A 16,962-nucleotide genomic window follows, 5' to 3' on the forward strand; every position below is an offset into this window, starting at 1 on the left:
CTTATAACTTATTTTTTTCTAATATCTGGGGCTTACTGGGTGACAATGGAAATCTTTTTTTAGCAGCTAACTTTAATCCTTCTAAAAGAGACCCAGAAAAAAATGTTTAAAGTTCTCCTTGGTCAGTGTTAGATGGAAGGGATAATCCATTATATCCGGCCTGCATAGTCTGACAGCAATTCCCCCCTCCTGCACAGCCTAGAGGCAATTTTTCTACTTTTTTCAGATAATAGTGGGTTTTTAGTTTTCCATTTATAGATGTCATTGGTTGAAAAGAAAACATAAATCATAAAAGAGGAAGCAGTGGAACTTCCTCTTTACCCTTTTCAGGTCTGTACAGGAAGCCCTCTGTGCTGACTCAGAAAGGCCTGGCCATGGCCCCTGGAGAGAACTTGACCTACCAATATTGCTCTGACATGAGTTATGAGTGATTTGTTCAACACTTCCCATGAGAGCTATCCACACCATTACATCTTCATCCATTTTTTCCAAATTGTTTTTTGGAAGATGCAGAACTTGCCTCTCATACAGATGTGGTTCCTGCAATAACATGGACAAGGAGTTTGATTGTAGAGGGAACACCAGGGAGAATTTGGGAATAAGAAAGAGATGCTCTTGCTGAGCTACAGTTATTTCTCATTTTCATGAGACTGAGAAGTAGTCTGTCATCCAAACCTAGGTGCTCACTGAGTTCTCTCAGAAAATGTCAGGGAGTGTTCAGGTCATGATGAGGATCTCTTTTGGGGGGATGCTGTTGCCCAAAAAATCACATTCCTTTATGGAGAAGAGTCCAGCACTGTGGATACCAATATACATGGTTCATCCTGAGTTCACCTGGACTCCATACTCAATGCATACCTGGGAACAGGGAGGAGCTGCGCAGCTGCTGATTTCAATACTCCAGGATCTGTCTAGTCTGTCTTTTTGTGAAAGTCACCTTGCTTACACTCTGAATTTTCTGTTTAATATTGTATATTGTTACTTTTCTAAAAGTTTTCAAAAAATACATTCTTGAGAAATTACTATAAGGATACATAGATATTTACTCTAAGACCCTGTAAGTCTACTGCTGCCTTGAAAACACTGGATCATTTTTACAAATAAGTTATAGGTGGCAATTCTGTTTTGAAGTAGGGGCTTAAATTTAAAATTTAAGAAATGTAAGTATATGGGTGTTTTGACTGCATGTGTGTCTGTGTGATGGATACATGCAGTTTTAACAGAGGCCAGGTGTAAGCTCAGATATCCTGGAACTGGAGTTAGAGACAGTTGTGAATTGCTTTGTGAATACGGGAAATTGAACCCAGGTCCTCTGGAAAAGCAACTAGTGTTCTTAACTACTTAACCATGTCTCCATAATGGAAACATTTATGATTTTTTTAAAGATTTCAAAATAATTTGTAAGGATCATCTTTGAGCCTTTGACATTTTAAAAGTTAGTATACAGAAGATAGTTCATTGTTTGGACATATCTTGTATTCATTTAGAGGTCTCTTGTTTCCAGTGTCTTTTCAGTCAGAGTTTCTTCTTGAATGTTAAAAAGTGTATCAATCACAAAATATGGCAACATAGTTTTTAAAAGCAAACTTGCATTGACATATCCACTGTAAATATTGATTGGTTTCATAAGGATGTTCTCATACAAGTGGAACATTTACTCTGACCATTCTCACTGTTCTCCTTCTTTCCCCCAGACAGTTTAATTTCTACTTTAGTATAAATTGCATATACTATATACTTCAGTATAAATTACATATAATATATATAGTATATATTTAACATATATTGTATATTACATACACATACTATACACATATATATATATGTAAATGTGTGTTACTTTATTAATACAAATAAAATTTAGGCATGAAGAATTAGAGAACCATTTCAAGTGTCTTGCATCTAATGTATTTGCCTCAATGGCTTCTATTTTCATGAAAATAATTCTTTTACATGCCATTATTCCTTGCTTCAAACATGTATGTCAATAATTACATATATTTTACATGAGTAGATACATATACATCTATAATACATAAATGTAATTATACAAATACATTTAAATATTTTTATATTTACAAAATTTCATCCCTACTAAAATTGTCCGGTTACTATTTTTTGAGATTTCTTTTCACCTGGTCTGTTAGAGTACATTATCACATGTTAAAAAACATGCACATGTTTGTGTATCCATATTTACTTGGGTTTCATTGTACGTTTGTCTAACTATGTGATAGTTAATGAGATGATGAATGAATGAAGGACCATGAGAACTAGCTATGGTACAGAAGAGATAGCCCCAGACTGCCAATGAGGATCAGCCTTCACTCCTTGATATTGGGTCCTCAGTTAATGCTTCCATGAAAACCAGTTTCCAACGGAATTAGTGTCCATGCTCCTGTGCTACAGATGGAGCAGAAAGCATAAGGTGTCTTCATTAATTCCGACTATAAATAGAAGGTAATTTTCTTCATCAATCATTAGCTCTTAGTGATGAGAAAAACTTTATGCTTAAGTGTCTCATACTCAAGTAGGGAATTAAACAGCTTGGTGTGTCTGAAGAATCTAAGACTAAGAAATTATGGCATAGTGATGAAATAGCTTCTCCTGGATCCTTGTGAATTTATGTGATTAGATTAATGTGCACTTATAGGAGATGAGAAACACAGGAAACACGATAATTGAACTCAGAGAAGACACTCAGCACTCTTAAGAACTTCATTTATTGTTCTCCTTCTCTTCTGTTCTTAGGATCATCTGAGAATATGAATGCATCATAGAGCATGTCCAAACAGAAGACAGGTGAATAAGGAAAAATCTTAGTTATGGGATGGACCCAAATGGTTGACATCTAATCATCCTCAGGTGAATTTGTTCTTCCCTACCTTATTTTGACCACAACCACAGCCTCAGAGAGCCAGGATAACACAGTGGAGAACCTTATCAGGAAGAGGATGAATGGCAAGGTCATTGTGTTACATGGGACTCTGCTATTTGAGACTTGTCACAGCCAGTGATAGCTCCAACATGCAACTGGAAGGTGAACTAGACAGACAGAAATGCAACTTTTGTAGTTCCAGGGACTTGGAAAAATATGAGGATTCAGGGTGATATGGTAAGAACATAGAGTGCATATGTTGGAGATCTGCTCTCAAAGACCATTCCATTGACAACATGATTTGAGTGCAAGGAAAAGGTCTTTGTGTGAAGATGAAGAGTTTTCCCCTACTGAAAGTTATATGTTTACATCTACTTGTGGACTTTTGCTTACCAATGCCTCATTTCTTCTCACTTCATGAGATGGGGGAACATCCTTCACCATCAAGAATGGTTTTGTCCTTATCTCTGTTTGTCCTCTGCTGCTTTCTCCCACTTTCATCTAAACTTTTCCAGTATTTTAAATTACCACATTCCCATCTGAATTATGATCTTCCACTTTTTTCCTGCTGAGAACATTATTAACTCAATAACAATAATTGTAATCATAAACAAAAATCCAGAATGAGTCTCCCACCTTCCCCCTCCAGTGGTGTTGCACAGGGCTGGCTTTGGCAGAAGGCAGAGCAGCAGAAGCCCACCCCTGCCTTCTGACTCCCACTTCTCAAAGGGTGCATGGGGCCAGTGGGCAGCACAACAATGAACAAATGAACAATGGGGAGGTGAGAAAGATGGAAGAGTGTAGCAGTGCTTATACAGTGGAGAGAGGTGGAACTGGAAATATGATGGTGGTAAAAGGTGTGAAAGATGGATGAAGTTGATAGTGGAACAGGAAATTGCCCAGTGTGGTCAGTGAAGGGGACTCTGCCTTGAGCTTACACACACACAGAATCAGTCCCTGAACATACTGCCCAGCCTCAGGATTAGCTTCTTTGAGCAATGAGGGGTCCAAGATGGGGAAAGGCTTACTTTCTGGTTTGGACCTCCTTGAAAGACCATCATGGTCTATGATGCCACTGAGGGTCAGGTATGGGTCAGTGGTCCTGATCCATCCAGGGACTTTCTAGATATCTGTGGCCTGTATCACCACATAACACCATGTGGACATCTGCAATCTGTGCCTTGACTAAGGCTATATTGATGTCTATGGTCTATGTTGCCTCCAGGGTCACATGGATGGTGCTGCAACCTGAGACCATGATGCTATCTAGATTTCTGCTGCCACTAAGGGCCATAGTTTGGTCCAGAGTCCTACTGCACCAGGGTCTGTGTTGATGTCTGTGTGGCCCATGTTGCCACCAGAGGCCATATAGATGGCCATAGTCTGCTACAACCTGAAGCCATGTTGATATTTGTGGGCCAAGATGCTGTCAGGGGCCATACCAATCTAGGTGGCCTGCAGTGAAACCTGAGGCCATGGTGATATCTGGACTAGTCCTGTCACTGAGAGCCATGTCTGGATCCATGGTCCTAAAGAGGCCAGGGTCTGTGTTGACCTCCATAGCCAATGTCAATTTCTGAGCACCATGCAGATGCCCATGCTCTAATCTGCACCCTGAAGCCACGCTGATGTCTGTGGGCAGTATTACCACTGAAGGCCATATTGATATGAGTTGCTTATGATGTCACCAGAGGTCATGTTGATGTCTGTGGTCTGGGCTGCCTTTGATGGCCTTGTCTGGGTCCATGGTCCTACTGCAGCTGAGTGCCATGTTTGTGGTATGTGCTGTCACTAGAAACCATGAGGAAGCCCATTATCAGAGCTAAAGATGAATGAAAAGTGCAAGGAAGCTACTTTGAGAGTGATATCAATGATTTCATATGTATAATTGAGAAGGAGGAATATGGAAGGCTTCTATGATAACCCCTATATCCCCAACATCTCCCCCCCAATTAGTAGCCTAAAAAGGAAGTCATTAATGAAAAATCTTAAAATTATGACAGGAATGTTGAGGTCTAGCTCTCCACAATTGATGGCTTCTGGTGGAGGTGCAGATTGAGAAGTACTCAATTTTCTTTAGGGGACAGGCAATTGTGAGTTTGACCATGCTCCAAAGAGTGTAGCAACAACACAAATTGGACTTGTTTTTTTATTATCATTATTTGGGTGGGGGGAAGCCACAAGAGCAGGGGGACAGACTTGGAAAGACAGAGAGGTGAGTGTGATCAGAGTGTAAAAGGCAAAACTGCTAAGAGTCAATAAAAATATTAGTTTATAAAAAAGGAAGTAACACAGATGGGTCTTTTCTGCTACAGACCTAGTTTTGGGTGCATTTGCCTCCATGTGTGAAATTATTTGCAAAGCACAAAATTTCACTGTGAGCAGTTACTTTGCACATCTTAACCTCTGGGCTCCATCCATAGTGTTTTCTGCTTACATTTGTCTTTTCTGTGATTTATTTTTCTGGTTTGCCTTTATTAATAAATCCACCATAAATACTATCAAAAATTACATTGTTTAAAATTTTAAGAAAAAAATCTAGAATGAAAAATAAGTAACCTGATTTGAATTATCCCATAAAGCTCTTCCTGGAAGCCTCAAATCTTTCATTTTAACATACATTCATTTTGTGATTTCTCTTAAAATGGAAAGGATTGTCATCAGCACACCAGTGTTAGAAAGAACTCACTGGTGGGACACTGTTTTCACAGCTTTGAAATCATCTTTTAAAAAACAAAATCCTTATGACATGATTCCTAATTACTTTCTACATTCCCTTTATCACTCTTTGGAAAGCATTGGCTTATTATGAGTAGTTTGGAGAGTAGAGAGTATGTGTATGAGTGGGCATATCCTATGGTATATCTGTATGCTGTGGGTATTGCTTTGTATAAACAAAATGCTGATTGGCCAGTAGCCAGGCAGGAAGTATAGGCGGGTCAAGCAGAGAAGAGAATTCTGGGAAGTGGAAGGCTGAGGCAGAGAGACACTGCCAGCTGCTGCCATGACAAGAGAGATGTAAGGTACCGGTAAGCCACAAGCCACATGGCAACTTACAGACTAATAGAAATGGGTTAATTTAAGATATAAGAACAAGTTAACAAGAAGCCTGCCTCGGCCATACAGTTTATAAGTAATATAAGTCTCTGTGTGTTTACTTGGTTGGGTCTGAGCAGCTGCAGGACTGGCAGGTGAGAGAGATTTGTCCTGTCTGTGGGCCAGGCAGGACCAGAAACTCTCCAGCTACACCTGTAGAAATCAGAGGTTTCAATTCTCTCTTCTCTTATATGAATTCCTTGGAACCAGTCCCATGTCATTAGGCTTGGCAGTAAACACTTTTATTCACAGCTTTTTTAAATTTTATTTTATTTTACAATACTGTTCAGTTCTACATAACAGCCACAGATTCCCTTGTTCTCCCCCTTCCTGCCCCCCTCCCCTTCCCCCCAGCCCAGAATGAGCTATTCACAGCTTTTTACTCTTTGTGGCTAAACTGTCTTAATTGTGGTGGTATTGTATTCCCCAAAATATTGTGCACCCTAATAAACTTATCTGGGGTCAGAGACAGAACAGCCACAATATTAAACATAAAGGTTAGGCAGTGGTAGCACACGCCTTTAATCCTAGAATTCCAGAGGCAGAAATCCATGTGTTCAAGGATACAGCCAAGCATGGTGACTCACTCCTTTAATCCCAGAAAGCGAGCCTGTAATCCCAGGGAGTGATGGTAGAAAGCAGAAAAGTATATAAGGCATGAGGACCAGAAACTAGAAGCATTTGGCTGGTTAAGACTTCAGGCTTTCGAGCACCAGTTCAGCTGAGATTCATTCTGGATGAGGACTCAGAGGCATCCAGTCTGAGGAAACAGGATCAGCTGAGGTTCTGGTGAGGTGAGGTAGCTGTGGCTTGTCTGCTTCTCTGATCTTCCAGCTTCAGCCCAATACCTGGCTACAGGTTTGATTTTATTAATAAGACTATCTAAGATTCATGCTACACTTAATGCCAAATTTAATATCACATTTTTTGAAGTTCAAAAATAATAGATAAAGCTGGTGATAGATTAAGACATAGTGTCATGGACTTTCATTCTCACTTGTGGTCAGTCAGAGCTCCCACAGGGCTGACAAAGGTAGAGAGTTCAAAGGTAGAAAACGGGAGAAGGTCCTGGAATGTGAGTATCTGACCTTACATTGAGACAATCACAGTCCTCATCATTCCTATAAAGAGTCTGCAGGTTGTCAAGGTAACAGAATCCTAGGACATAATTGTTCTTGTGGATTACTAACATACCAACAAGAGTCTGGAGACCATAGACATGACAGAATCCTGGGTCATGATCTCTTAGATTTTAATTCTAGCACCTGGAAGGCAGAAATAGGCAGATGTCTATGAGCTCAAAGCCAGATTGGACTGCATACACATGGGAAGCCAGAGAAGGACATTTTGTAACTCTTTTTTGTTAGTCTTCACCTAATTCAGTGAGACAAGGTCTCTCTGTAGGGTGAAAAGAGCCAAGGAAAAACACTGTGTCACTGACTAGAATCAAGACCTGGGTCAAGGAAAAACACCCTGACATGACTTAACCACAGGACCAAGGCTTGAAATCCCACCAATCCCTGAGATTGCCCCAGAGTCAGGTTGCAGAATCCCACCAATCCTTGAGCACAGAATCCCACCAATTCCTGAGATTCCTTAGTATGGAATCCCACCAATCCTTGAGCACAGAATCCCACCAATCCCTGAGATTCCTTAGTATAGAATCTCACCAATCCTTGAGCTTGCCCCAAAATCAGGCTACAAAACCTACCAAGCTACCTTGGAAATCTGCCGCCCACCAAGTCCAAGAAACCCTATATAAGCTCTGTACCCTGTTCAGTTTGCTTCTATTTCTCGCCCTAGAGGCCATTATCCTCCTGGATTTTTTCTTCCCCATAAACAAATCTCCTGAGTGAGGTTTGTTGTGCAGTGTGACACTTCCACAGGAGCAGAGCCTAGCTGTAACAGCTTTCAAGGGAGCCAGAGCCAGGTAGAACTGTAACACTTTTCCTAGGTAAACTTTGCTCTAGTGGAGCAGAGCTGTAAGATTTCTCAGGAGAGGAACAGAGCAGAGCTGTAACAACTTAAATGGGGAAACCAACCACTGATTTATGAGAGTTGTTACACTTGCATATCACCTGAGCAGAGCTGTAAGCTGCTACACTTATAGTGACTTTGTGGTACTCCTTGGCTCCTGACTGCGGGATACCTTTCCATCTGAGCTGCAAAGCTCACATTTGGTTCCCCCTTCCTCCTCTCTTCTCCCATCTTTGCTCTGGAGTTGATCATCATCCCACAGCTCCTCTAGGCCCTTGTGACATTTGCAACCCAATTCCTGATCCTTTCCTGTGGATGAGACCATCCTATAGAGCTCAGTTTTTTCTTTGTCTTCTGGCCTTTACAAAGCCCTTGTACCAGGTACTGAGCCAGTCCTCTGGTTTAGGCAGACTAAGTCCCTGGGCCCCATTGAGTGTGGTTTCACATATGGTGATGATGCACTTAGTGGCTTGGTCCTTGTTTGGTCCTCTCTGAATCCTGGGAATGCCTGTGACTACAGGCTGCAATTGACATTTCCCCTCTTTCATGGTGTCTTCAATACTATATCAGTCCCCTCGGGATGCTTCTTAGAAAATGTCCAGCCTGTACACCTGGCACCTGATCTTGAGGAACCTAAATTTATTTGTTTCTGCAATCAAATTTGGCATCAATATTCCTTACAATCAATCCAAATGCCTAGCTAATGGTACCCTAGGCCCTAACACTATTTAGAATCTTTACAGCTACTGTGAGCAATCAGAAAAATTGAATGTTTCCCTATTCTGTACATTCAAGCTATATCTTTTTCCACTTCTTTCCAAATTTGTTTTGTTTCTAGCCTTCTGAACATATGCACTGTGTAAATGTCCAAAGTTACTATTGCTGTATCAGTAAGTTTATTGTAAAGTGGGAGCTGGAAGCTGGATGTAGTAGGAGGGGAGAAAGCAAAGGAGTAGGCCGGCTGCAGTATGCTCATACCCGGCACATACTCCTCCCTCGCTGGTGCATCTCTCAGCTCCTTCCTGCAGTGTCCTCTGTCTATGACTAGGACTTACATATTTCCTTCTAACCCTTTATTTTTCTCAGCTTACTGGATTCAGTTTTACAGGGACGTAGGTGTCTTGTATGTATGAGTGACATGAGACTGTTGTTTTATGCTATCTCACTTCAGTTGAAAGCTGATTCTGGAGTCGGGGTATGTCTCCTACCCTCTATACTCAAGTATGTTTGTTTAAAAGATTTCCTTGAAGATCTCTGTCATATATCAGCCTAGCCAGCTGCTGTTTGACAGAGAAAGGAGAGTGAAACAAAATAAAGGGTATTTCCAACAGGTAATATTGCTATTCATCTCATACACTTTTGGCTTTGTTATAACTCTTTAAAACTTTTGCTAAGGTATAAATATTACCTAAAGATCTACAAGCTTATTAGGTAAGGTTACAAATCTCAAAAACTATAACATCGGGGTTGATAGTTAAAAATCTATATATAGGTAATCTTAATGGAACCATGTGGTGTGATGCTAAAGATAAACCAACTGGGGAGGAAACAACTCCTAGCTATGAAGCCCAAACCAGATGATTCCTCCAATCTTTTCAATCACACTAACAAGCATCCCCCTTATTGTACTCAGCCCACAATCCCTTTTCTTCCTCTCTAGCCTCTCTGGTTTTCCTTTTTCCCTTCTCAGTAATAGTCTGCATACCCAGTCAGGGCTTCGTACATGATATTAATGCAGAGTACTCAACTATCATGTATAAGGCCTTGTTCTATGTTAACCAATCGAGTATCCAATATATTACCCAATCTTACAACCTCACTTTCCATGATGTTTACATGAGTCTCACCAAGAATCTTCTCCCAGAGGAGCACAGAAAAGTCTGGGAACAGACCAGGGCCCATGCAGATGAAATCTCCCAAACTGAGAACATCCACCTAGTTGGAGCTAGGGCAATCTATGACCACGACCCTGAATGAGATTACAATACCCCAGGGGACACACTAGCTAGGAAATGACTTTTATCTTGCTTCCTGGCCGGTCTCCACAAGGTCACCTGTAAGGTGGTAAGTTATGGAAACGTTCAAGTGGTTATCCAGGAAAGGCATGAAAACTCATCTTAATTCCTGTCGCAGTTTCAAAGGTTAGTCCATGATCATCATGACAGGAAGAATGGGAGTAGGCATGCATGGAGAAGTAGCTGAGAACTTTATATGCTGATCTCTAGGCACAGAAAGAGAGGGAAACATCTCACTGGGCTTTGTATGGGCTCAAAAACCTCAAAGCCCTCCTACAGTGCCACACCTCCACCAAGACCACACCTCCCTATCCCTTTCCAAACAGTTCTACTGACTAGAAATCAAATATTCAAATATATAACCCTGTGGGAGGCATTCAAATTCAACACTCCCAACACACATACCAGGTGGCAGTTACAGTCTTGGAGAGTCATGCCTGCCTTGTATGTGTGCTTGGGAATTAACTGAAGAGTGATTGTTCAAAGGTGAGTTGATTCACCAATTGCTAAGATGCAGATTTTGATAAACTGTAAAAAACCATGTGATTCTGTTCTCCCACCTGTGAAAGACATAATTCTGCATTTCCACTTAGTCACTTCTGAACTTCTCAAGGACTCTTAGAAAGGAACTGTCGGATGTCAACTATGCTGGGTTTCCAGGCACTCTACATTTATCCCTATCATCCCTCCACTAAAGAGAAAAAAAGCAAATGTAAGATTAGTGGTTGTCAGACCCAATTTTCAAGAGTTTTGGGGTGCAATTTTACACAGGGCATCATGATATTGAGGTGAGTAGGTTCATTTGTTCTAGGTAAAAGCTTGCTTATGATATTTGCTTCAGTAGCTGCTCTCATTCTCACTGAAAATTACAAATCTCAAAGTAAGAAGTAGATTCAGGGTGTATGAAAAAAATAGGATCAGAAACAGAAGCATTGCAGTTAATCACAATGGGACTTTAGTGATACCACTGAAGCAAACTAAATAAGAGAGGCTAGGCTGGATGGATATAGAGAAGAAAAATTATCTCTAGACACTGCTAATCCACTGACCTGGAATTAACATAAATTTAGAAAGAACACATGATGTGACTTAAAAACTCTGAAGTCAGGGTTTTAGTTTGACTTGTAGTCAATGTCAACTTCCATTGACACTATTATGGAAGCTGGAATTTTTACCTTCCCCTTCTAGGAAAAATATTTCATGCATGGATTTATGTCCTCAAAGCTCTGTATGTCTAGAATAATCATATGGATTTCAGCAGTACCTGGGACTTGGTGAAATAGGAAAATTTATTTGCCTATGTAGAGAAGGTGGATCCACTAACAAATCTATTTAAAGACATGATTACAAGTGCCCCAACACCCACAGATGCTTTGGCTTCCACAATTCAAGCCACAGGTCAGCACTGCTACACAAAATCATTGTCCACTGCCCATTTCTGTGAACATTATTGTGCCTGGTCCTCACAGTCTTTGTTCCCAAAGATCAGCTCAGAAGTGAACATTCATGTGAATTATAAAATAATGGATCTCATTATGACATTTTCATGAAAGTAGATTGTCTATATGGGACAATAATAATTATAGATGTTATGAATTTGAAAGAGAATAGGAGGAACACAGGGGGAGTTGGAGAGAGGGAGGGTAGAAAGTCAATAAATAAGTTATTAATTCATTAAATTCTTGAAAAAATTAAAATTTAAATTTAAAGATATTATTTCCACTGTTTTGTTTTACATTATATTGTTTTTCCTGTTAAACAAAACATATAAATGTATACATGTTAGTGGTATGGTGTGTAATGTTTCAATATATTTCTATATTGTATATTGATTTATTTTCTCATTTCTGCCAGATTTTTCAGAACTTTGTATAATGTATTTTAATCATGTTAATCCTACTCTCCAATTTCCCCCTATGTCCAAATCCCATCCCAGGCCCACCAAACTTTGTGCCCTCATTTACTTAAAACAAACAAACAGACATTTAGGGCTGAGTACTTGAAAGTCTATCACTCTCCATACCTTGTCTAATTGTGGATCACTTTGATAATTCCTACCCATTGCAAGAAGAAGCCCCTGTTATGAGATTTGAGTGATGCAGTAATCTGTGGATATTTCAATAGATAATTAGGAGTCATTTTATGGCTAAGTTCCTTTAGTAGAATAATCATAGTAATATTGCCACAAAAAAAATTTTTGTCATATCTAGTCTCAGGTTCTTTGCCATGTTAGAAGTATCAGGTATACCCACCACATTCCAGGTCAGGCTCCCATGACAGAGATTAGTTAACCAACCCAAAATAGAATCTCCATAACTTTTGTTTTGTAGTGTGTGTGTGTGTGTGTGTGTGTGTGTGTGTGTGTGTGTGCGCGCGCGCGCGCATGTGCATGTGTGGTTTTTAAAGTTTTATTTAGGTATTTTTGCCTTTCTTTATTTCTTCTATTTTTATTTTTTTCTTCTTTATTTACTTTGTTTTGATTCTGGGTTGTTTTTTATTGTTTTTCATGTTTTTTTGAAAGAGAGAATGGACATGCAGTTGAGGGGGGTAGGGAGGTGAGGAGGATCTGGAAAGAGTTGCAGAAGGGAAAAGAATATGATCAAAACATATTGCATGAATAAATTCAATAAATTTTTAAAGAAGACAATTTCTTAAACTCCTGAGATGTGGCATTTGCTGATTACTGAATTCAATTTCTTCTTGGTCAACCTTCCAGTTCCAATAGAGCATCACATGTGGAGTTAGGAGATGACACACAAAAAAATAATGATCTACAGTTTCATCCATTTTGGTTCAATTGTATAATTTCATTCTGTATAGCTGGGTAAAACTCCTTCTGACAAATTTTCTTTGTTTATCCATTGATAAATATCTAGGCTGATACCATATATTCATTATTGTGACTAGCACCACAGTAAACATGGATGTGCAACTATCTCTACAATAGGCCGGCTTTGAGTGGTGTAGCTAGTTCAATAGGTCACGCTATTTTTAATCTTCTGAGGAACCTTCATAGGCATTTCATTGTGGTTGCAGCAGTTCACATCACAGTTACAGGGCACATGTTTCATTTCCTCAAATCCTGACCAGTATTGTCTACTGTTTCTTTTTTCAACAGCAAACCATTGTGACTGGGACAAGATGTATCTATGACTATGATACTTTACTGTCTGTTCCCTACCTAGTACAAGTCTTTTCACAACAGCAGCCAGCTGACATCTGAGTTTTCTTAAACATTTCTCATCCACATCAAGATGAGGTTCCAGAATATATTCATGTGCCAAAGACCCTGAGAAATGGGGCCCCAGGATCCCAATTGAGTTTCACTTCTCAGAACTGCTGAGTAACTTCCCCCACATCTGTCCTGCCCTGTGCACAGGCTTCAACACCCTCCTTTTGCTTCATGGCTTCAACCCAAAGACTTAGCTCATTTGCGCTGTTACTGAGTCTTTTGATTTTTGTAAGTTATCATACACAGTAATGGGTTTATTGTGGCATCATTAGACATATATGTCATTACACTTGGTTTTCATCTCACTTCACAGTTCACATAAGATTGCTCCCTTTCTTCACCCTTTGATTCACTTCTATATTATCCCATTAAGTGTATTCTGTTACCTTCTCTATTTCCTGCCTCTCTTTCTAGTTACATTCTCTATAAATACATAAATACAGAAATGTATACACATATACATAGTTTTATATTTAGACTCTGGATACATGTGGCATTGGAATTCTAAATCTGGTTTATTTCCCTTTACATAATGATTTTTCAGTTACACCCATTTCCCTAAGTTATCAATGCATGTCCTTGTTCTTATAATTATTTTTATTAGTTCTTAGAGAATTTCCTACAGTGAGTTTTGACTCCCCCAAATCCTCCCAGATCCACCCCTTTTTCTTTCTACCCAACTCCATAGCCTCTCCCCCATCTCTACCTCTTAGATCCAATTTGCATTGTTTATCCTTTCATTGGTGTGCACTTAGTGTTATACATGTGTGTGGTAAACCTACACTCTTAAAAAAAAGCTATTGTTCCCCCAAAATACCAGTTTTCAATAGCTGCTATGCTAGGGGTATGGGGTTATTTCCATCTTCCATCTCCATGCTATGATATGGTCTGGACTGAGGTTACATGGGGGTTGTGCATGCTGTCACAAACACATTGTGTTCATATGTGTAGCTTCCCTGTTGTGCCTTAAGGATACTGTTTGCTTTAGTCATCCACCACCTCAGGCTCTTTCGCTATTCCCAACCCCCTCTTCTGCAATGATCCTCGAGCCTTAGGAGGTGGGTGCTCTTACATATTTCATTTAGAGACGAGCATTCCAGAGTCCCTTATTTTCTGGAAAATGGCCAGTTGTGGATCTCTATGTTAATCATTTTCTACTGCAAATAGAAGTAGTTCTGATGAGGACTTAAAGATTGATGGGCATAAGGATAAGCCATTAGTATTCAGTTTAATATCATGTCCATTTAGCCTAATAATAATTATGGGTTCTCCCCTAGGGTCTGTGACCTATCTAGCTACCAATTCTTAGCTCAACCATGGTGCCAATATGGGCTTCACCTTGTGGAGTGGGTCTTCAATCCAATCATAGAGTAGGTGGCGACTCTGCCATTATTGTACCAGACAGCATGCACTGTCAAGAGGGTCATGATTGTATTTCAGTGCTCACAACTCTGTAGAATTGATTATCCCGTTCCTCTTTGGCAGAATGCAAAATGCCTTCTAGAGCTCTCAGCATCTATGAAGCTTCTAGGTCAGTACCAGTTTAATAATTCCATGTTCTGTGAAATCAAGTATATACTCCTTAGCAATAAGGTCTTACTGTCATGTTCTGGAGGTAATCCATAGCATTGCTATGGTCTGTAATATTTGGGGGTTATTGGGACATACTGGCCAACAACTCTGAAAAAGGAAATTATTTTCAAGGATTGGTCTTTTTATTTGTTAGCCTTTGGTGTTTAGTGGTGTCACTGTTCCTTTAAGGAGTTTAATTATTTTTATGTACATTTTAATTATTGTGATACATGTGTATATTTGAGAAAACATCTATGGGAGCACAAAGGTTTCCATGTGGGGTTTTGGCTTCTAAAATAAATTTTATTCTGTATTTTTATTTGTAATAGTAATTAATGTTAAGAAAACAATTTTATAAAGCATTAATTATTTGAATTTTAATGACATTATTTTCCATTGCTAAGGAACTTCCAATTCAAATGCTATGATATCCTTTTAATTTTTATTTTTTTCTTTTATTGAAAACAGATTCTTTTTTTATACAACATATTATAATAATTTTCCCTCCCTGTACTCCTCCCAGTTCCATACCACCTCCCCTGCCCTCTGTATCCATTCCCTTTCTGTCTCTCATTAGAAAAAAAACAGGCTTCTAAGAGATAACAACCAAACATGACAAAATAAAATTTAGTAAGATAAGGAAAAAAACATCATATCAAAGTGAGACAGGAAACCCAACAGAAGGAAAAGAGTCCAAGGGGCTGGCATGTGAATCAGAAACCCACTGATTTTTATACTCAAAAGCACTATAAAAACAATAAGCTAAATGTTATAATGTATAGGCATAGGACCTGGTGCAGAACCATGTAGGCCCTGTGCCTGCTTCTTTAGTCTCTGTGAGTTCATCTGCCTTGCCTAGTTGATTCAGATGGCCGTGTTCTCCTGGTGTCCTCCTCCACTCCTCCATCTCTAGTTCTTTTTTTTTTTTTTTTTTTTTTTGAGACAGGGTTTCTCTGTGTAGCTTTGCGCCTTTCCTGGGACTCACTTGGTAGTCCAGGCTGGCCTCGAACTCTCAGAGATCCACCTGGCTCTGCCTCCCGAGTGCTGGGATTAAAGGCGTGCGCCACCACTGCCCGGCTTTTTTTTTTTTTCTCCATCTCTAGTTCTTACGCTCCTTTCATCTCCTCTTTTGCAGGTTTAATTTAGTTCTGAGGGGAGAGATTTGACGAACTCTCTATTTAGACTCTTTCCCCATGTGCTGTCTTGCTGTGGGTCTCTACATCTGTTTCCATCTGCTGCAGGAGAAAACTTCTCTGACGATGACTGAATAAGGCACTGGTTTATGAATGTAAAAGACAATCATTAGGATTAACTTATACTTTTTTCTTTTAGACAAGAAATGTTTGATTTTACTTTAATTCTCTAGGCTATCTAGTCTCTGGTACTTGGTCACCAAAGAAGTGTTTGGTATGGGTTCTATCTTATGGAGTGGACCTTAAGTCAAATCAGACATTGGTTGGCTACTTCAACAAGTTCTGTACCACCACTTTCCTGGCATATCTTAGAACAAAGGCAAATTGTAGGACAAAGGCTCTGTGGCTGGGTTGGTGATTACTTTTCTCTATAAGTAGGCAGCAGAATACCCTCCCACATCAAAGGCACTGGAATGTAGGAGTGAAGGCTCTATGTAGGCACCGGATGGACTTCTCCATTTGCAAGGAGTTGTGTGGGGTTTGTGTTCATCAGTGAGTCTGCGCTGTGTGTTTGCAGAGAGCAAACTGTTGTCTTAGTAACAGCCTAGGTTGTTTGAGGATTTTCATGTAACCTCCTTGGCCAACAATTCAATTGAATGAAACCCAGTCCCACTATTAGAAGCCTTGTTTGGTAACATGAGATGGCCAGTTGAGACTTCATGTCCTCCATTATTGGGAGACCTCATTAGGATGACCTTCATATATTTTAGGAATTTCTACTCCAGTAGTGTTCCGTATCATCCCTCAAATGCCCCTGGATTACAGTTGTTTCTTGCTGCATTGTGTCTACCTTATCTCCTCTTCTCCACCCAACCTGATCCCCTAATTCCTATCCTTACTTGCCCCTATTCTACCCATAAAGATTGTTCTATTTTTCCTACCCAGGGAGATCCTGTGTCTACCTTTCTCCATACTTTACCTTTCTAGGCCTACAGATTTGATATTGGTTATCATTAACTTAATGGCTAATATCTACATATAAGTGAATCATAACATGTT

The sequence above is a fragment of the Peromyscus maniculatus genome, chromosome 1 (assembly GCF_049852395.1).
Source record: "Peromyscus maniculatus bairdii isolate BWxNUB_F1_BW_parent chromosome 1, HU_Pman_BW_mat_3.1, whole genome shotgun sequence".
In the NCBI taxonomy this organism is placed as follows: domain Eukaryota; kingdom Metazoa; phylum Chordata; class Mammalia; order Rodentia; family Cricetidae; genus Peromyscus; species Peromyscus maniculatus.